This window comes from Hyla sarda, chromosome 8, assembly GCF_029499605.1.
Source record: "Hyla sarda isolate aHylSar1 chromosome 8, aHylSar1.hap1, whole genome shotgun sequence".
Taxonomy (NCBI): Eukaryota; Metazoa; Chordata; class Amphibia; order Anura; family Hylidae; genus Hyla; species Hyla sarda.
In genome coordinates, this window is record NC_079196.1 from 112,727,065 (window position 1) to 112,748,525 (window position 21,461).

A 21,461-nucleotide genomic window follows, 5' to 3' on the forward strand; every position below is an offset into this window, starting at 1 on the left:
CCATACATACATACAGCACAGGCTAAACCCACATCATCACTTAAAAAAAGGACAGGCGACCATTGCACTCTGATGGAGCATTTAGCAATGCAATCCATAGCCTGGCTTTTGCCTGAACCCCCATCACTCCTCCTCTTGCATATAAGACAATATTTCAGATCTGCATATGAAAACAACACGCCTACCTTTGTTGCACATAGCTGCCTGCCTGTCTCTAGTTACCCCACTGGCTGTAGCTGCGTCCCTTCCGACATGGAATAACACCAACTGTAACTATAAACTGAAAATTAACAGTATAAACCTGCATCATTTTGGACTCTGGTATTTGCTGAATCCGGGTGACCTGACAATCGATGGTGGTGCCGCTGGTGATTCTGGCCTTCTTGGAATCTGTTGGGCCTATGTGTTAGCTCACACATCACTTGGGTATCCATGGTAACTACCACAACATGGTCATCTGCAGTTTACATCTAGCCCGTGGCATTGAATGGCATTTTAAAAGTGCTAAAGGTCCTGGTGCAATAATCCTCCCATGAGGATCAGCCTCAACGGCTTTGTAGATTGCACTCATGTCAGCAACTCCATATACATTTTTTTTTCTTCATGCTTCTTTCTTCATCCTTTTTTCTTTCTGTCATTCAGACTTTCATTCATTCGATCTCTCTCACTCACTTGCTTTAACTCATTTGTTCTCACTCACTCACTCACTCACTCAATCACTCACTCATTCATTCACTCTCACTCACTCTCTCACTCACTCGCTCACTAAGTCAGTCTCTCTCTCTCTCTCTCTTTTTCTTTTTATATATATTTTTTTCCGTCTTCTTCTTCTTCTTCTTCTTCTTCAGACCCTGTCATAGCACTAATGCCTTTCCAATACCACCAGCAGATGGAGACACTCCATTGCAACATTGGTTGTGAGCAGCTGTTTCTAAAAACAAATGCCTCATGGCGGATTTCCCATCCATCAATGGATGGTAAATTTTGTTTTTATCATTCACTGACCACAGAAACCAATGCATGGTCAAGCAACAGCAATGACACACCCTTGTGTATAGGCATGAGACCCTCATGTCATTTAACAGGATTCAGCACCACCCACAAGACAGCTACCTGTCATGTCATGTCAAACCTGCACAGGTGTGCTAGATTATTATTATTTAGTTTTATTTTATTTTTTTACACCAATCAGTGTGCAAACATGGTCATTAAAACGCTAAAAGAATAGACGTTCATAAACCAGTCAGTGCAACTCATCATTTTGGTCTCCAATTCTCAAACTCAAATTCTCACCCACGGAGGATTAAATGAGAATCTTTCTTGTTTAACGCTGGAATGGGGTGGTGCACTGTTCACTACCCGAAGATACTGCCACATCGGGTCAATGCATAGGGCGACAGAAGCAAGCTTCCAAATCAGCTCCCTTTCTCAAAAATCCATTTAATTTATGGTCCCCAGATAGGGAACGTATGTATCAGTATGTGCTCACAAGTCACCCAAGTGCAAGTATTCACACAAAAAAAAAACGTGCCTCAGGATGCGATCTGTCGCAAGATCCTTTCTTTTTTTACACTTGATCTAAGCCAAAAGGCCTAGAGGGGATAACCGGGAAAGGGGTGGACCCAACCATGTCCCCTTCATGAGCACTCACATTACTCATAGGAATGGAAGGAAGGCTGGCAGCCAACCAGCCTCCCATACACTTTCTGGGTGGGTGGCAGTCAGCCACCCATACATACATACAGCACAGGCTAAACCCACATCATCACTTAAAAAAAGGACAGGCGACCATTGCACTCTGATGGAGCATTTAGCAATGCAATCCATAGCCTGGCTTTTGCCTGAACCCCCATCACTCCTCCTCTTGCATATAAGACAATATTTCAGATCTGCATATGAAAACAACACGCCTACCTTTGTTGCACATAGCTGCCTGCCTGTCTCTAGTTACCCCACTGGCTGTAGCTGCGTCCCTTCCGACATGGAATAACACCAACTGTAACTATAAACTGAAAATTAACAGTATAAACCTGCATCATTTTGGACTCTGGTATTTGCTGAATCCGGGTGACCTGACAATCGATGGTGGTGCCGCTGGTGATTCTGGCCTTCTTGGAATCTGTTGGGCCTATGTGTTAGCTCACACATCACTTGGGTATCCATGGTAACTACCACAACATGGTCATCTGCAGTTTACATCTAGCCCGTGGCATTGAATGGCATTTTAAAAGTGCTAAGGGTCCTGGTGCAATAATCCTCCCATGAGGATCAGCCTCAATGGCTTTGTAGATTGCACTCATGTCAGCAACTCCATATACATTTTTTTTTCTTCATGCTTCTTTCTTCATCCTTTTTTCTTTCTGTCATTCAGACTTTCATTCATTCGATCTCTCTCACTCACTTGCTTTAACTCATTTGTTCTCACTCACTCACTCACTCACTCAATCACTCACTCATTCATTCACTCTCACTCACTCTCTCACTCACTCGCTCACTAAGTCAGTCTCCCTCTCTCTCTCTTTTTCTTTTTATATATATTTTTTTCCGTCTTCTTCTTCTTCTTCTTCTTCTTCTTCTTCAGACCCTGTCATAGCACTAATGCCTTTCCAATACCACCAGCAGATGGAGACACTCCATTGCAACATTGGTTGTGAGCAGCTGTTTCTAAAAACAAATGCCTCATGGCGGATTTCCCATCCATCAATGGATGGTAAATTTTGTTTTTATCATTCACTGACCACAGAAACCAATGCATGGTCAAGCAACAGCAATGACACACCCTTGTGTATAGGCATGAGACCCTCATGTCATTTAACAGGATTCAGCACCACCCACAAGACAGCTACCTGTCATGTCATGTCAAACCTGCACAGGTGTGCTAGATTATTATTATTTAGTTTTATTTTATTTTTTTACACCAATCAGTGTGCAAACATGGTCATTAAAACGCTAAAAGAATAGACGTTCATAAACCAGTCAGTGCAACTCATCATTTTGGTCTCCAATTCTCAAACTCAAATTCTCACCCACGGAGGATTAAATGAGAATCTTTCTTGTTTAACGCTGGAATGGGGTGGTGCACTGTTCACTACCCGAAGATACTGCCACATCGGGTCAATGCATAGGGCGACAGAAGCAAGCTTCCAAATCAGCTCCCTTTCTCAAAAATCCATTTAATTTATGGTCCCCAGATAGGGAACGTATGTATCAGTATGTGCTCACAAGTCACCCAAGTGCAAGTATTCACACAAAAAAAAACGTGCCTCAGGATGCGATCTGTCGCAAGATCCTTTCTTTTTTTACACTTGATCTAAGCCAAAAGGCCTAGAGGGGATAACCGGGAAAGGGGTGGACCCAACCATGTCCCCTTCATGAGCACTCACATTACTCATAGGAATGGAAGGAAGGCTGGCAGCCAACCAGCCTCCCATACACTTTCTGGGTGGGTGGCAGTCAGCCACCCATACATACATACAGCACAGGCTAAACCCACATCATCACTTAAAAAAAGGACAGGCGACCATTGCACTCTGATGGAGCATTTAGCAATGCAATCCATAGCCTGGCTTTTGCCTGAACCCCCATCACTCCTCCTCTTGCATATAAGACAATATTTCAGATCTGCATATGAAAACAACACGCCTACCTTTGTTGCACATAGCTGCCTGCCTGTCTCTAGTTACCCCACTGGCTGTAGCTGCGTCCCTTCCGACATGGAATAACACCAACTGTAACGATAAACTGAAAATTAACAGTATAAACCTGCATCATTTTGGACTCTGGTATTTGCTGAATCCGGGTGACCTGACAATCGATGGTGGTGCCGCTGGTGATTCTGGCCTTCTTGGAATCTGTTGGGCCTATGTGTTAGCTCACACATCACTTGGGTATCCATGGTAACTACCACAACATGGTCATCTGCAGTTTACATCTAGCCCGTGGCATTGAATGGCATTTTAAAAGTGCTAAGGGTCCTGGTGCAATAATCCTCCCATGAGGATCAGCCTCAACGGCTTTGTAGATTGCACTCATGTCAGCAACTCCATATACATTTTTTTTTCTTCATGCTTCTTTCTTCATCCTTTTTTCTTTCTGTCATTCAGACTTTCATTCATTCGATCTCTCTCACTCACTTGCTTTAACTCATTTGTTCTCACTCACTCACTCACTCAATCACTCACTCACTCATTCACTCTCACTCACTCTCTCACTCACTCGCTCACTAAGTCAGTCTCTCTCTCTCTCTTTTTCTTTTTATATATATTTTTTTCCGTCTTCTTCTTCTTCTTCTTCTTCAGACCCTGTCATAGCACTAATGCCTTTCCAATACCACCAGCAGATGGAGACACTCCATTGCAACATTGGTTGTGAGCAGCAGTTTCTAAAAACAAATGCCTCATGGCGGATTTCCCATCCATCAATGGATGGTAAATTTTGTTTTTATCATTCACTGACCACAGAAACCAATGCATGGTCAAGCAACAGCAATGACACACCCTTGTGTATAGGCATGAGACCCTCATGTCATTTAACAGGATTCAGCACCACCCACAAGACAGCTACCTGTCATGTCATGTCAAACCTGCACAGGTGTGCTAGATTATTATTATTTAGTTTTATTTTATTTTTTTACACCAATCAGTGTGCAAACATGGTCAATAAAACGCTAAATGAATAGACGTTCATAAACCAGTCAGTGCAACTCATCATTTTGGTCTCCAATTCTCAAACTCAAATTCTCACCCACGGAGGATTAAATGAGAATCTTTCTTGTTTAACACTGGAATAGGGTGGTGCACTGTTCACTACCCGAAGATACTGCCACATCGGGTCAATGCATAGGGCGACAGAAGCAAGCTTCCAAATCAGCTCCCTTTCTCAAAAATCCATTTAATTTATGGTCCCCGGATAGGGAACGTATGTATCAGTATGTGCTCACAAGTCACCCAAGTGCAAGCATTCACACAAAAAAAAAACGTGCCTCAGGATGCGATCTGTCGCAAGATCCTTTCTTTTTTTACACTTGATCTAAGCCAAAAGGCCTAGAGGGGATAACCGGGAAAGGGGTGGACCCAACCATGTCCCCTTCATGAGCACTCACATTACTCATAGAAATGGAAGGAAGGCTGGCAGCCAACCAGCCTCCCATACACTTTCTGGGTGGGTGGCAGTCAGCCACCCATACATACATACAGCACAGGCTAAACCCACATCATCACTTAAAAAAAGGACAGGCGACCATTGCACTCTGATGGAGCATTTAGCAATGCAATCCATAGCCTGGCTTTTGCCTGAACCCCCATCACTCCTCCTCTTGCATATAAGACAATATTTCAGATCTGCATATGAAAACAACACGCCTACCTTTGTTGCACATAGCTGCCTGCCTGTCTCTAGTTACCCCACTGGCTGTAGCTGCGTCCCTTCCGACATGGAATAACACCAACTGTAACGATAAACTGAAAATTAACAGTATAAACCTGCATCATTTTGGACTCTGGTATTTGCTGAATCCGGGTGACCTGACAATCGATGGTGGTGCCACTGGTGATTCTGGCATTCTTGGAATCTGTTGGGCCTATGTGTTAGCTCACACATCACTTGGGTATCCATGGTAACTACCACAACATGGTCATCTGCAGTTTACATCTAGCCCGTGGCATTGAATGGCATTTTAAAAGTGCTAAGGGTCCTGGTGCAATAATCCTCCCATGAGGATCAGCCTCAACGGCTTTGTAGATTGCACTCATGTCAGCAACTCCATATACATTTTTTTTTCTTCATGCTTCTTTCTTCATCCTTTTTTCTTTCTGTCATTCAGACTTTCATTCATTCGATCTCTCTCACTCACTTGCTTTAACTCATTTGTTCTCACTCACTCACTCACTCAATCACTCACTCACTCATTCACTCTCACTCACTCTCACTCTCTCACTCACTCGCTCACTAAGTCAGTCTCTCTCTCTCTCTCTCTTTTTCTTTTTATATATATTTTTTTCCGTCTTCTTCTTCTTCTTCAGACCCTGTCATAGCACTAATGCCTTTCCAATACCACCAGCAGATGGAGACACTCCATTGCAACATTGGTTGTGAGCAGCAGTTTCTAAAAACAAATGCCTCATGGCGGATTTCCCATCCATCAATGGATGGTAAATTTTGTTTTTATCATTCACTGACCACAGAAACCAATGCATGGTCAAGCAACAGCAATGACACACCCTTGTGTATAGGCATGAGACCCTCATGTCATTTAACAGGATTCAGCACCACCCACAAGACAGCTACCTGTCATGTCATGTCAAACCTGCACAGGTGTGCTAGATTATTATTATTTAGTTTTATTTTATTTTTTTACACCAATCAGTGTGCAAACATGGTCATTAAAACGCTAAATTAATAGACGTTCATAAACCAGTCAGTGCAACTCATCATTTTGGTCTCCAATTCTCAAACTCAAATTCTCACCCACGGAGGATTAAATGAGAATCTTTCTTGTTTAACACTGGAATGGGGTGGTGCACTGTTCACTACCCGAAGATACTGCCACATCGGGTCAATGCATAGGGCGACAGAAGCAAGCTTCCAAATCAGCTCCCTTTCTCAAAAATCCATTTAATTTATGGTCCCCAGATAGGGAACGTATGTATCAGTATGTGCTCACAAGTCACCCAAGTGCAAGTATTCACACAAAAAAAAAACGTGCCTCAGGATGCGATCTGTCGCAAGATCCTTTCTTTTTTTACACTTGATCTAAGCCAAAAGGCCTAGAGGGGATAACCGGGAAAGGGGTGGACCCAACCATGTCCCCTTCATGAGCACTCACATTACTCATAGGAATGGAAGGAAGGCTGGCAGCCAACCAGCCTCCCATACACTTTCTGGGTGGGTGGCAGTCAGCCACCCATACATACATACAGCACAGGCTAAACCCACATCATCACTTAAAAAAAGGACAGGCGACCATTGCACTCTGATGGAGCATTTAGCAATGCAATCCATAGCCTGGCTTTTGCCTGAACCCCCATCACTCCTCCTCTTGCATATAAGACAATATTTCAGATCTGCATATGAAAACAACACGCCTACCTTTGTTGCACATAGCTGCCTGCCTGTCTCTAGTTACCCCACTGGCTGTAGCTGCGTCCCTTCCGACATGGAATAACACCAACTGTAACGATAAACTGAAAATTAACAATATAAACTTGCATCATTTTGGACTCTGGTATTTGCTGAATCCGGGTGACCTGACAATCGATGGTGGTGCCGCTGGTGATTCTGGCCTTCTTGGAATCTGTTGGGCCTATGTGTTAGCTCACACATCACTTGGGTATCCATGGTAACTACCACAACATGGTCATCTGCAGTTTACATCTAGCCCGTGGCATTGAATGGCATTTTAAAAGTGCTAAGGGTCCTGGTGCAATAATCCTCCCATGAGGATCAGCCTCAACGGCTTTGTAGATTGCACTCATGTCAGCAACTCCATATACATTTTTTTTTCTTCATGCTTCTTTCTTCATCCTTTTTTCTTTCTGTCATTCAGACTTTCATTCATTCGATCTCTCTCACTCACTTGCTTTAACTCATTTGTTCTCACTCACTCACTCACTCACTCAATCACTCACTCACTCATTCACTCTCACTCACTCTCACTCTCTCACTCACTCGCTCACTAAGTCAGTCTCTCTCTCTCTCTCTCTTTTTCTTTTTATATATATTTTTTTCCGTCTTCTTCTTCTTCTTCTTCAGACCCTGTCATAGCACTAATGCCTTTCCAATACCACCAGCAGATGGAGACACTCCATTGCAACATTGGTTGTGAGCAGCAGTTTCTAAAAACAAATGCCTCATGGCGGATTTCCCATCCATCAATGGATGGTAAATTTTGTTTTTATCATTCACTGACCACAGAAACCAATGCATGGTCAAGCAACAGCAATGACACACCCTTGTGTATAGGCATGAGACCCTCATGTCATTTAACAGGATTCAGCACCACCCACAAGACAGCTACCTGTCATGTCATGTCAAACCTGCACAGGTGTGCTAGATTATTATTATTTAGTTTTATTTTATTTTTTTACACCAATCAGTGTGCAAACATGGTCATTAAAACGCTAAATGAATAGACGTTCATAAACCAGTCAGTGCAACTCATCATTTTGGTCTCCAATACTCAAACTCAAATTCTCACCCACGGAGGATTAAATGAGAATCTTTCTTGTTTAACACTGGAATGGGGTGGTGCACTGTTCACTACCCGAAGATACTGCCACATCGGGTCAATGCATAGGGCGACAGAAGCAAGCTTCCAAATCAGCTCCCTTTCTCAAAAATCCATTTAATTTATGGTCCCCAGATAGGGAACGTATGTATCAGTATGTGCTCACAAGTCACCCAAGTGCAAGTATTCACACAAAAAAAAACGTGCCTCAGGATGCGATCTGTCGCAAGATCCTTTCTTTTTTTACACTTGATCTAAGCCAAAAGGCCTAGAGGGGATAACCGGGAAAGGGGTGGACCCAACCATGTCCCCTTCATGAGCACTCACATTACTCATAGGAATGGAAGGAAGGCTGGCAGCCAACCAGCCTCCCATACACTTTCTGGGTGGGTGGCAGTCAGCCACCCATACATACATACAGCACAGGCTAAACCCACATCATCACTTAAAAAAAGGACAGGCGACCATTGCACTCTGATGGAGCATTTAGCAATGCAATCCATAGCCTGGCTTTTGCCTGAACCCCCATCACTCCTCCTCTTGCATATAAGACAATATTTCAGATCTGCATATGAAAACAACACGCCTACCTTTGTTGCACATAGCTGCCTGCCTGTCTCTAGTTACCCCACTGGCTGTAGCTGCGTCCCTTCCGACATGGAATAACACCAACTGTAACGATAAACTGAAAATTAACAGTATAAACCTGCATCATTTTGGACTCTGGTATTTGCTGAATCCGGGTGACCTGACAATCGATGGTGGTGCCGCTGGTGATTCTGGCCTTCTTGGAATCTGTTGGGCCTATGTGTTAGCTCACACATCACTTGGGTATCCATGGTAACTACCACAACATGGTCATCTGCAGTTTACATCTAGCCCGTGGCATTGAATGGCATTTTAAAAGTGCTAAGGGTCCTGGTGCAATAATCCTCCCATGAGGATCAGCCTCAACGGCTTTGTAGATTGCACTCATGTCAGCAACTCCATATACATTTTTTTTTCTTCATGCTTCTTTCTTCATCCTTTTTTCTTTCTGTCATTCAGACTTTCATTCATTCGATCTCTCTCACTCACTTGCTTTAACTCATTTGTTCTCACTCACTCACTCACTCACTCAATCACTCACTCACTCATTCACTCTCACTCACTCTCACTCTCTCACTCACTCGCTCACTAAGTCAGTCTCTCTCTCTCTCTCTCTTTTTCTTTTTATATATATTTTTTTCCGTCTTCTTCTTCTTCTTCTTCAGACCCTGTCATAGCACTAATGCCTTTCCAATACCACCAGCAGATGGAGACACTCCATTGCAACATTGGTTGTGAGCAGCAGTTTCTAAAAACAAATGCCTCATGGCGGATTTCCCATCCATCAATGGATGGTAAATTTTGTTTTTATCATTCACTGACCACAGAAACCAATGCATGGTCAAGCAACAGCAATGACACACCCTTGTGTATAGGCATGAGACCCTCATGTCATTTAACAGGATTCAGCACCACCCACAAGACAGCTACCTGTCATGTCATGTCAAACCTGCACAGGTGTGCTAGATTATTATTATTTAGTTTTATTTTATTTTTTTACACCAATCAGTGTGCAAACATGGTCATTAAAACGCTAAATGAATAGACGTTCATAAACCAGTCAGTGCAACTCATCATTTTGGTCTCCAATTCTCAAACTCAAATTCTCACCCACGGAGGATTAAATGAGAATCTTTCTTGTTTAACACTGGAATAGGGTGGTGCACTGTTCACTACCCGAAGATACTGCCACATCGGGTCAATGCATAGGGCGACAGAAGCAAGCTTCCAAATCAGCTCCCTTTCTCAAAAATCCATTTAATTTATGGTCCCCGGATAGGGAACGTATGTATCAGTATGTGCTCACAAGTCACCCAAGTGCAAGTATTCACACAAAAAAAAAACGTGCCTCAGGATGCGATCTGTCGCAAGATCCTTTCTTTTTTTACACTTGATCTAAGCCAAAAGGCCTAGAGGGGATAACCGGGAAAGGGGTGGACCCAACCATGTCCCCTTCATGAGCACTCACATTACTCATAGGAATGGAAGGAAGGCTGGCAGCCAACCAGCCTCCCATACACTTTCTGGGTGGGTGGCAGTCAGCCACCCATACATACATACAGCACAGGCTAAACCCACATCATCACTTAAAAAAAGGACAGGCGACCATTGCACTCTGATGGAGCATTTAGCAATGCAATCCATAGCCTGGCTTTTGCCTGAACCCCCATCACTCCTCCTCTTGCATATAAGACAATATTTCAGATCTGCATATGAAAACAACACGCCTACCTTTGTTGCACATAGCTGCCTGCCTGTCTCTAGTTACCCCACTGGCTGTAGCTGCGTCCCTTCCGACATGGAATAACACCAACTGTAACTATAAACTGAAAATTAACAGTATAAACCTGCATCATTTTGGACTCTGGTATTTGCTGAATCCGGGTGACCTGACAATCGATGGTGGTGCCGCTGGTGATTCTGGCCTTCTTGGAATCTGTTGGGCCTATGTGTTAGCTCACACATCACTTGGGTATCCATGGTAACTACCACAACATGGTCATCTGCAGTTTACATCTAGCCCGTGGCATTGAATGGCATTTTAAAAGTGCTAAGGGTCCTGGTGCAATAATCCTCCCATGAGGATCAGCCTCAACGGCTTTGTAGATTGCACTCATGTCAGCAACTCCATATACATTTTTTTTTCTTCATGCTTCTTTCTTCATCCTTTTTTCTTTCTGTCATTCAGACTTTCATTCATTCGATCTCTCTCACTCACTTGCTTTAACTCATTTGTTCTCACTCACTCACTCACTCAATCACTCACTCACTCATTCACTCTCACTCACTCTCTCACTCACTCGCTCACTAAGTCAGTCTCTCTCTCTCTCTCTCTTTTTCTTTTTATATATATTTTTTTCCGTCTTCTTCTTCTTCTTCTTCTTCAGACCCTGTCATAGCACTAATGCCTTTCCAATACCACCAGCAGATGGAGACACTCCATTGCAACATTGGTTGTGAGCAGCAGTTTCTAAAAACAAATGCCTCATGGCGGATTTCCCATCCATCAATGGATGGTAAATTTTGTTTTTATCATTCACTGACCACAGAAACCAATGCATGGTCAAGCAACAGCAATGACACACCCTTGTGTATAGGCATGAGACCCTCATGTCATTTAACAGGATTCAGCACCACCCACAAGACAGCTACCTGTCATGTCATGTCAAACCTGCACAGGTGTGCTAGATTATTATTATTTAGTTTTATTTTATTTTTTTACACCAATCAGTGTGCAAACATGGTCATTAAAACGCTAAATGAATAGACGTTCATAAACCAGTCAGTGCAACTCATCATTTTGGTCTCCAATTCTCAAACTCAAATTCTCACCCACGGAGGATTAAATGAGAATCTTTCTTGTTTAACACTGGAATGGGGTGGTGCACTGTTCACTACCCGAAGATACTGCCACATCGGGTCAATGCATAGGGCGACAGAAGCAAGCTTCCAAATCAGCTCCCTTTCTCAAAAATCCATTTAATTTATGGTCCCCAGATAGGGAACGTATGTATCAGTATGTGCTCACAAGTCACCCAAGTGCAAGTATTCACACAAAAAAAAACGTGCCTCAGGATGCGATCTGTCGCAAGATCCTTTCTTTTTTTACACTTGATCTAAGCCAAAAGGCCTAGAGGGGATAACCGGGAAAGGGGTGGACCCAACCATGTCCCCTTCATGAGCACTCACATTACTCATAGGAATGGAAGGAAGGCTGGCAGCCAACCAGCCTCCCATACACTTTCTGGGTGGGTGGCAGTCAGCCACCCATACATACATACATACAGCACAGGCTAAACCCACATCATCACTTAAAAAAAGGACAGGCGACCATTGCACTCTGATGGAGCATTTAGCAATGCAATCCATAGCCTGGCTTTTGCCTGAACCCCCATCACTCCTCCTCTTGCATATAAGACAATATTTCAGATCTGCATATGAAAACAACACGCCTACCTTTGTTGCACATAGCTGCCTGCCTGTCTCTAGTTACCCCACTGGCTGTAGCTGCGTCCCTTCCGACATGGAATAACACCAACTGTAACGATAAACTGAAAATTAACAGTATAAACCTGCATCATTTTGGACTCTGGTATTTGCTGAATCCGGGTGACCTGACAATCGATGGTGGTGCCGCTGGTGATTCTGGCCTTCTTGGAATCTGTTGGGCCTATGTGTTAGCTCACACATCACTTGGGTATCCATGGTAACTACCACAACATGGTCATCTGCAGTTTACATCTAGCCCGTGGCATTGAATGGCATTTTAAAAGTGCTAAGGGTCCTGGTGCAATAATCCTCCCATGAGGATCAGCCTCAACGGCTTTGTAGATTGCACTCATGTCAGCAACTCCATATACATTTTTTTTTCTTCATGCTTCTTTCTTCATCCTTTTTTCTTTCTGTCATTCAGACTTTCATTCATTCGATCTCTCTCACTCACTTGCTTTAACTCATTTGTTCTCACTCACTCACTCACTCACTCAATCACTCACTCACTCATTCACTCTCACTCACTCTCACTCTCACTCACTCGCTCACTAAGTCAGTCTCTCTCTCTCTCTCTCTTTTTCTTTTTATATATATTTTTTCCGTCTTCTTCTTCTTCTTCTTCTTCTTCTTCAGACCCTGTCATAGCACTAATGCCTTTCCAATACCACCAGCAGATGGAGACACTCCATTGCAACATTGGTTGTGAGCAGCAGTTTCTAAAAACAAATGCCTCATGGCGGATTTCCCATCCATCAATGGATGGTAAATTTTGTTTTTATCATTCACTGACCACAGAAACCAATGCATGGTCAAGCAACAGCAATGACACACCCTTGTGTATAGGCATGAGACCCTCATGTCATTTAACAGGATTCAGCACCACCCACAAGACAGCTACCTGTCATGTCATGTCAAACCTGCACAGGTGTGCTAGATTATTATTATTTAGTTTTATTTTATTTTTTTACACCAATCAGTGTGCAAACATGGTCAATAAAACGCTAAATGAATAGACGTTCATAAACCAGTCAGTGCAACTCATCATTTTGGTCTCCAATTCTCAAACTCAAATTCTCACCCACGGAGGATTAAATGAGAATCTTTCTTGTTTAACACTGGAATAGGGTGGTGCACTGTTCACTACCCGAAGATACTGCCACATCGGGTCAATGCATAGGGCGACAGAAGCAAGCTTCCAAATCAGCTCCCTTTCTCAAAAATCCATTTAATTTATGGTCCCCGGATAGGGAACGTATGTATCAGTATGTGCTCACAAGTCACCCAAGTGCAAGCATTCACACAAAAAAAAAACGTGCCTCAGGATGCGATCTGTCGCAAGATCCTTTCTTTTTTTACACTTGATCTAAGCCAAAAGGCCTAGAGGGGATAACCGGGAAAGGGGTGGACCCAACCATGTCCCCTTCATGAGCACTCACATTACTCATAGAAATGGAAGGAAGGCTGGCAGCCAACCAGCCTCCCATACACTTTCTGGGTGGGTGGCAGTCAGCCACCCATACATACATACAGCACAGGCTAAACCCACATCATCACTTAAAAAAAGGACAGGCGACCATTGCACTCTGATGGAGCATTTAGCAATGCAATCCATAGCCTGGCTTTTGCCTGAACCCCCATCACTCCTCCTCTTGCATATAAGACAATATTTCAGATCTGCATATGAAAACAACACGCCTACCTTTGTTGCACATAGCTGCCTGCCTGTCTCTAGTTACCCCACTGGCTGTAGCTGCGTCCCTTCCGACATGGAATAACACCAACTGTAACGATAAACTGAAAATTAACAGTATAAACCTGCATCATTTTGGACTCTGGTATTTGCTGAATCCGGGTGACCTGACAATCGATGGTGGTGCCACTGGTGATTCTGGCCTTCTTGGAATCTGTTGGGCCTATGTGTTAGCTCACACATCACTTGGGTATCCATGGTAACTACCACAACATGGTCATCTGCAGTTTACATCTAGCCCGTGGCATTGAATGGCATTTTAAAAGTGCTAAGGGTCCTGGTGCAATAATCCTCCCATGAGGATCAGCCTCAACGGCTTTGTAGATTGCACTCATGTCAGCAACTCCATATACATTTTTTTTTCTTCATGCTTCTTTCTTCATCCTTTTTTCTTTCTGTCATTCAGACTTTCATTCATTCGATCTCTCTCACTCACTTGCTTTAACTCATTTGTTCTCACTCACTCACTCACTCAATCACTCACTCACTCATTCACTCTCACTCACTCTCACTCTCTCACTCACTCGCTCACTAAGTCAGTCTCTCTCTCTCTCTCTCTTTTTCTTTTTATATATATTTTTTTCCGTCTTCTTCTTCTTCTTCAGACCCTGTCATAGCACTAATGCCTTTCCAATACCACCAGCAGATGGAGACACTCCATTGCAACATTGGTTGTGAGCAGCAGTTTCTAAAAACAAATGCCTCATGGCGGATTTCCCATCCATCAATGGATGGTAAATTTTGTTTTTATCATTCACTGACCACAGAAACCAATGCATGGTCAAGCAACAGCAATGACACACCCTTGTGTATAGGCATGAGACCCTCATGTCATTTAACAGGATTCAGCACCACCCACAAGACAGCTACCTGTCATGTCATGTCAAACCTGCACAGGTGTGCTAGATTATTATTATTTAGTTTTATTTTATTTTTTTACACCAATCAGTGTGCAAACATTGTCATTAAAACGCTAAATTAATAGACGTTCATAAACCAGTCAGTGCAACTCATCATTTTGGTCTCCAATTCTCAAACTCAAATTCTCACCCACGGAGGATTAAATGAGAATCTTTCTTGTTTAACACTGGAATGGGGTGGTGCACTGTTCACTACCCGAAGATACTGCCACATCGGGTCAATGCATAGGGCGACAGAAGCAAGCTTCCAAATCAGCTCCCTTTCTCAAAAATCCATTTAATTTATGGTCCCCAGATAGGGAACGTATGTATCAGTATGTGCTCACAAGTCACCCAAGTGCAAGTATTCACACAAAAAAAAAACGTGCCTCAGGATGCGATCTGTCGCAAGATCCTTTCTTTTTTTACACTTGATCTAAGCCAAAAGGCCTAGAGGGGATAACCGGGAAAGGGGTGGACCCAACCATGTCCCCTTCATGAGCACTCACATTACTCATAGGAATGGAAGGAAGGCTGGCAGCCAACCAGCCTCCCATACACTTTCTGGGTGGGTGGCAGTCAGCCACCCATACATACATACAGCACAGGCTAAACCCACATCATCACTTAAAAAAAGGACAGGCGACCATTGCACTCTGATGGAGCATTTAGCAATGCAATCCATAGCCTGGCTTTTGCCTGAACCCCCATCACTCCTCCTCTTGCATATAAGACAATATTTCAGATCTGCATATGAAAACAACACGCCTACCTTTGTTGCACATAGCTGCCTGCCTGTCTCTAGTTACCCCACTGGCTGTAGCTGCGTCCCTTCCGACATGGAATAACACCAACTGTAACGATAAACTGAAAATTAACAATATAAACTTGCATCATTTTGGACTCTGGTATTTGCTGAATCCGGGTGACCTGACAATCGATGGTGGTGCCGCTGGTGATTCTGGCCTTCTTGGAATCTGTTGGGCCTATGTGTTAGCTCACACATCACTTGGGTATCCATGGTAACTACCACAACATGGTCATCTGCAGTTTACATCTAGCCCGTGGCATTGAATGGCATTTTAAAAGTGCTAAGGGTCCTGGTGCAATAATCCTCCCATGAGGATCAGCCTCAACGGCTTTGTAGATTGCACTCATGTCAGCAACTCCATATACATTTTTTTTTCTTCATGCTTCTTTCTTCATCCTTTTTTCTTTCTGTCATTCAGACTTTCATTCATTCGATCTCTCTCACTCACTTGCTTTAACTCATTTGTTCTCACTCACTCACTCACTCAATCACTCACTCACTCATTCACTCTCACTCACTCTCACTCTCTCACTCACTCGCTCACTAAGTCAGTCTCTCTCTCTCTCTCTCTTTTTCTTTTTATATATATTTTTTTCCGTCTTCTTCTTCTTCTTCTTCAGACCCTGTCATAGCACTAATGCCTTTCCAATACCACCAGCAGATGGAGACACTCCATTGCAACATTGGTTGTGAGCAGCAGTTTCTAAAAACAAATGCCTCATGGCGGATTTCCCATCCATCAATGGATGGTAAATTTTGTTTTTATCATTCACTGACCACAGAAACCAATGCATGGTCAAGCAACAGCAATGACACACCCTTGTGTATAGGCATGAGACCCTCATGTCATTTAACAGGATTCAGCACCACCCACAAGACAGCTACCTGTCATGTCATGTCAAACCTGCACAGGTGTGCTAGATTATTATTATTTAGTTTTATTTTATTTTTTTACACCAATCAGTGTGCAAACATGGTCATTAAAACGCTAAATGAATAGACGTTCATAAACCAGTCAGTGCAACTCATCATTTTGGTCTCCAATACTCAAACTCAAATTCTCACCCACGGAGGATTAAATGAGAATCTTTCTTGTTTAACACTGGAATGGGGTGGTGCACTGTTCACTACCCGAAGATACTGCCACATCGGGTCAATGCATAGGGCGACAGAAGCAAGCTTCCAAATCAGCTCCCTTTCTCAAAAATCCATTTAATTTATGGTCCCCAGATAGGGAACGTATGTATCAGTATGTGCTCACAAGTCACCCAAGTGCAAGTATTCACACAAAAAAAAACGTGCCTCAGGATGCGATCTGTCGCAAGATCCTTTCTTTTTTTACACTTGATCTAAGCCAAAAGGCCTAGAGGGGATAACCGGGAAAGGGGTGGACCCAACCATGTCCCCTTCATGAGCACTCACATTACTCATAGGAATGGAAGGAAGGCTGGCAGCCAACCAGCCTCCCATACACTTTCTGGGTGGGTGGCAGTCAGCCACCCATACATACATACAGCACAGGCTAAACCCACATCATCACTTAAAAAAAGGACAGGCGACCATTGCACTCTGATGGAGCATTTAGCAATGCAATCCATAGCCTGGCTTTTGCCTGAACCCCCATCACTCCTCCTCTTGCATATAAGACAATATTTCAGATCTGCATATGAAAACAACACGCCTACCTTTGTTGCACATAGCTGCCTGCCTGTCTCTAGTTACCCCACTGGCTGTAGCTGCGTCCCTTTCGACATGGAATAACACCAACTGTAACGATAAACTGAAAATTAACAGTATAAACCTGCATCATTTTGGACTCTGGTATTTGCTGAATCCGGGTGACCTGACAATCGATGGTGGTGCCGCTGGTGATTCTGGCCTTCTTGGAATCTGTTGGGCCTATGTGTTAGCTCACACATCACTTGGGTATCCATGGTAACTACCACAACATGGTCATCTGCAGTTTACATCTAGCCCGTGGCATTGAATGGCATTTTAAAAGTGCTAAGGGTCCTGGTGCAATAATCCTCCCATGAGGATCAGCCTCAACGGCTTTGTAGATTGCACTCATGTCAGCAACTCCATATACATTTTTTTTTCTTCATGCTTCTTTCTTCATCCTTTTTTCTTTCTGTCATTCAGACTTTCATTCATTCGATCTCTCTCACTCACTTGCTTTAACTCATTTGTTCTCACTCACTCACTCACTCAATCACTCACTCACTCATTCACTCTCACTCACTCTCACTCTCACTCACTCGCTCACTAAGTCAGTCTCTCTCTCTCTCTCTCTTTTTCTTTTTATATATATTTTTTCCGTCTTCTTCTTCTTCTTCTTCTTCTTCTTCTTCAGACCCTGTCATAGAACTAATGCCTTTCCAATACCACCAGCAGATGGAGACACTCCATTGCAACATTGGTTGTGAGCAGCAGTTTCTAAAAACAAATGCCTCATGGCGGATTTCCCATCCATCAATGGATGGTAAATTTTGTTTTTATCATTCACTGACCACAGAAACCAATGCATGGTCAAGCAACAGCAATGACACACCCTTGTGTATAGGCATGAGACCCTCATGTCATTTAACAGGATTCAGCACCACCCACAAGACAGCTACCTGTCATGTCATGTCAAACCTGCACAGGTGTGCTAGATTATTATTATTTAGTTTTATTTTATTTTTTTACACCAATCAGTGTGCAAACATGGTCATTAAAACGCTAAATGAATAGACGTTCATAAACCAGTCAGTGCAACTCATCATTTTGGTCTCCAATTCTCAAACTCAAATTCTCACCCACGGAGGATTAAATGAGAATCTTTCTTGTTTAACACTGGAATGGGGTGGTGCACTGTTCACTACCCGAAGATACTGCCACATCGGGTCAATGCATAGGGCGACAGAAGCAAGCTTCCAAATCAGCTCCCTTTCTCAAAAATCCATTTAATTTATGGTCCCCAGATAGGGAACGTATGTATCAGTATGTGCTCACAAGTCACCCAAGTGCAAGTATTCACACAAAAAAAAAACGTGCCTCAGGATGCGATCTGTCGCAAGATCCTTTCTTTTTTTACACTTGATCTAAGCCAAAAGGCCTAGAGGGGATAACCGGGAAAGGGGTGGACCCAACCATGTCCCCTTCATGAGCACTCACATTACTCATAGGAATGGAAGGAAGGCTGGCAGCCAACCAGCCTCCCATACACTTTCTGGGTGGGTGGCAGTCAGCCACCCATACATACATACAGCACAGGCTAAACCCACATCATCACTTAAAAAAAGGACAGGCGACCATTGCACTCTGATGGAGCATTTAGCAATGCAATCCATAGCCTGGCTTTTGCCTGAACCCCCATCACTCCTCCTCTTGCATATAAGACAATATTTCAGATCTGCATATGAAAACAACACGCCTACCTTTGTTGCACATAGCTGCCTGCCTGTCTCTAGTTACCCCACTGGCTGTAGCTGCGTCCCTTCCGACATGGAATAACACCAACTGTAACGATAAACTGAAAATTAACAGTATAAACCTGCATCATTTTGGACTCTGGTATTTGCTGAATCCGGGTGACCTGACAATCGATGGTGGTGCCGCTGGTGATTCTGGCCTTCTTGGAATCTGTTGGGCCTATGTGTTAGCTCACACATCACTTGGGTATCCATGGTAACTACCACAACATGGTCATCTGCAGTTTACATCTAGCCCGTGGCATTGAATGGCATTTTAAAAGTGCTAAGGGTCCTGGTGCAATAATCCTCCCATGAGGATCAGCCTCAACGGCTTTGTAGATTGCACTCATGTCAGCAACTCCATATACATTTTTTTTTCTTCATGCTTCTTTCTTCATCCTTTTTTCTTTCTGTCATTCAGACTTTCATTCATTCGATCTCTCTCACTCACTTGCTTTAACTCATTTGTTCTCACTCACTCACTCACTCACTCAATCACTCACTCACTCATTCACTCTCACTCACTCTCACTCTCTCACTCACTCGCTCACTAAGTCAGTCTCTCTCTCTCTCTCTCTTTTTCTTTTTATATATATTTTTTTCCGTCTTCTTCTTCTTCTTCTTCTTCTTCAGACCCTGTCATAGCACTAATGCCTTTCCAATACCACCAGCAGATGGAGACACTCCATTGCAACATTGGTTGTGAGCAGCAGTTTCTAAAAACAAATGCCTCATGGCGGATTTCCCATCCATCAATGGATGGTAAATTTTGTTTTTATCATTCACTGACCACAGAAACCAATGCATGGTCAAGCAACAGCAATGACACACCCTTGTGTATAGGCATGAGACCCTCATGTCATTTAACAGGATTCAGCACCACCCACAAGACAGCTACCTGTCATGTCATGTCAAACCTGCACAGGTGTGCTAGATTATTATTATTTAGTTTTATTTTATTTTTTTACACCAATCAGTGTGCAAACATGGTCATTAAAACGCTAAATGAATAGACGTTCATAAACCAGTCAGTGCAACTCATCATTTTGGTCTCCAATTCTCAAACTCAAATTCTCACCCACGGAGGATTAAATGAGAATCTTTCTTGTTTAACACTGGAATAGGGTGGTGCACTGTTCACTACCCGAAGATACTGCCACATCGGGTCAATGCATAGGGCGACAGAAGCAAGCTTCCAAATCAGCTCCCTTTCTCAAAAATCCATTTAATTTATGGTCCCCGGATAGGGAACGTATGTATCAGTATGTGCTCACAAGTCACCCAAGTGCAAGCATTCACACAAAAAAAAAAAACGTGCCTCAGGATGCGATCTGTCGCAAGATCCTTTCTTTTTTTACACTTGATCTAAGCCAAAAGGCCTAGAGGGGATAACCGGGAAAGGGGTGGACCCAACCATGTCCCCTTCATGAGCACTCACATTACTCATAGGAATGGAAGGAAGGCTGGCAGCCAACCAGCCTCCCATACACTTTCTGGGTGGGTGGCAGTCAGCCACCCATACATACATACAGCACAGGCTAAACCCACATCATCACTTAAAAAAAGGACAGGCGACCATTGCACTCTGATGGAGCATTTAGCAATGCAATCCATAGCCTGGCTTTTGCCTGAACCCCCATCACTCCTCCTCTTGCATATAAGACAATATTTCAGATCTGCATATGAAAACAACACGCCTACCTTTGTTGCACATAGCTGCCTGCCTGTCTCTAGTTACCCCACTGGCTGTAGCTGCGTCCCTTCCGACATGGAATAACACCAACTGTAACGATAAACTGAAAATTAACAGTATAAACCTGCATCATTTTGGACTCTGGTATTTGCTGAATCCGGGTGACCTGACAATCGATGGTGGTGCCACTGGTGATTCTGGCCTTCTTGGAATTTGTTGGGCCTATGTGTTAGCTCACACATCACTTGGGTATCCATGGTAACTACCACAACATGGTCATCTGCAGTTTACATCTAGCCCGTTGCATTGAATGGCATTTTAAAAGTGCTAAGGGTCCTGGTGCAATAATCCTCCCATGAGGATCAGCCTCAACGGCTTTGTAGATTGCACTCATGTCAGCAACTCCATATACATTTTTTTTTCTTCATGCTTCTTTCTTCATCCTTTTTTCTTTCTGTCATTCAGACTTTCATTCATTCGATCTCTCTCACTCACTTGCTTTAACTCATTTGTTCTCACTCACTCACTCACTCACTCAATCACTCACTC

At 43.3% G+C, this 21,461-nt stretch overlaps 12 pseudogenes; all 12 read right to left on the bottom strand.

The window, feature by feature from the left end:
* Positions 1-1,338: 1,338 nt before the first annotated feature.
* LOC130287878 (U2 spliceosomal RNA) lies at positions 1,339-1,603 on the bottom strand (annotated as a pseudogene).
* Positions 1,604-3,071: 1,468 nt separating this feature from the next.
* LOC130285950 (U2 spliceosomal RNA) lies at positions 3,072-3,335 on the bottom strand (annotated as a pseudogene).
* A 1,453-nt stretch (positions 3,336-4,788) lies between these two features.
* LOC130288755 (U2 spliceosomal RNA) lies at positions 4,789-5,053 on the bottom strand (annotated as a pseudogene).
* Positions 5,054-6,510: 1,457 nt separating this feature from the next.
* On the bottom strand, positions 6,511-6,775 carry LOC130287879 (U2 spliceosomal RNA; annotated as a pseudogene).
* Positions 6,776-8,239: 1,464 nt separating this feature from the next.
* Positions 8,240-8,503, bottom strand: LOC130285951 (U2 spliceosomal RNA; annotated as a pseudogene).
* Positions 8,504-9,967: 1,464 nt separating this feature from the next.
* Positions 9,968-10,232, bottom strand: LOC130288757 (U2 spliceosomal RNA; annotated as a pseudogene).
* Positions 10,233-11,689: 1,457 nt separating this feature from the next.
* LOC130285952 (U2 spliceosomal RNA) lies at positions 11,690-11,953 on the bottom strand (annotated as a pseudogene).
* A 1,474-nt stretch (positions 11,954-13,427) lies between these two features.
* On the bottom strand, positions 13,428-13,692 carry LOC130288756 (U2 spliceosomal RNA; annotated as a pseudogene).
* A 1,457-nt stretch (positions 13,693-15,149) lies between these two features.
* LOC130287880 (U2 spliceosomal RNA) lies at positions 15,150-15,414 on the bottom strand (annotated as a pseudogene).
* Positions 15,415-16,874: 1,460 nt separating this feature from the next.
* Positions 16,875-17,138, bottom strand: LOC130285953 (U2 spliceosomal RNA; annotated as a pseudogene).
* Positions 17,139-18,607: 1,469 nt separating this feature from the next.
* On the bottom strand, positions 18,608-18,872 carry LOC130287881 (U2 spliceosomal RNA; annotated as a pseudogene).
* Positions 18,873-20,342: 1,470 nt separating this feature from the next.
* Positions 20,343-20,609, bottom strand: LOC130288789 (U2 spliceosomal RNA; annotated as a pseudogene).
* Between the last annotated feature and the right edge of the window lie 852 nt (positions 20,610-21,461).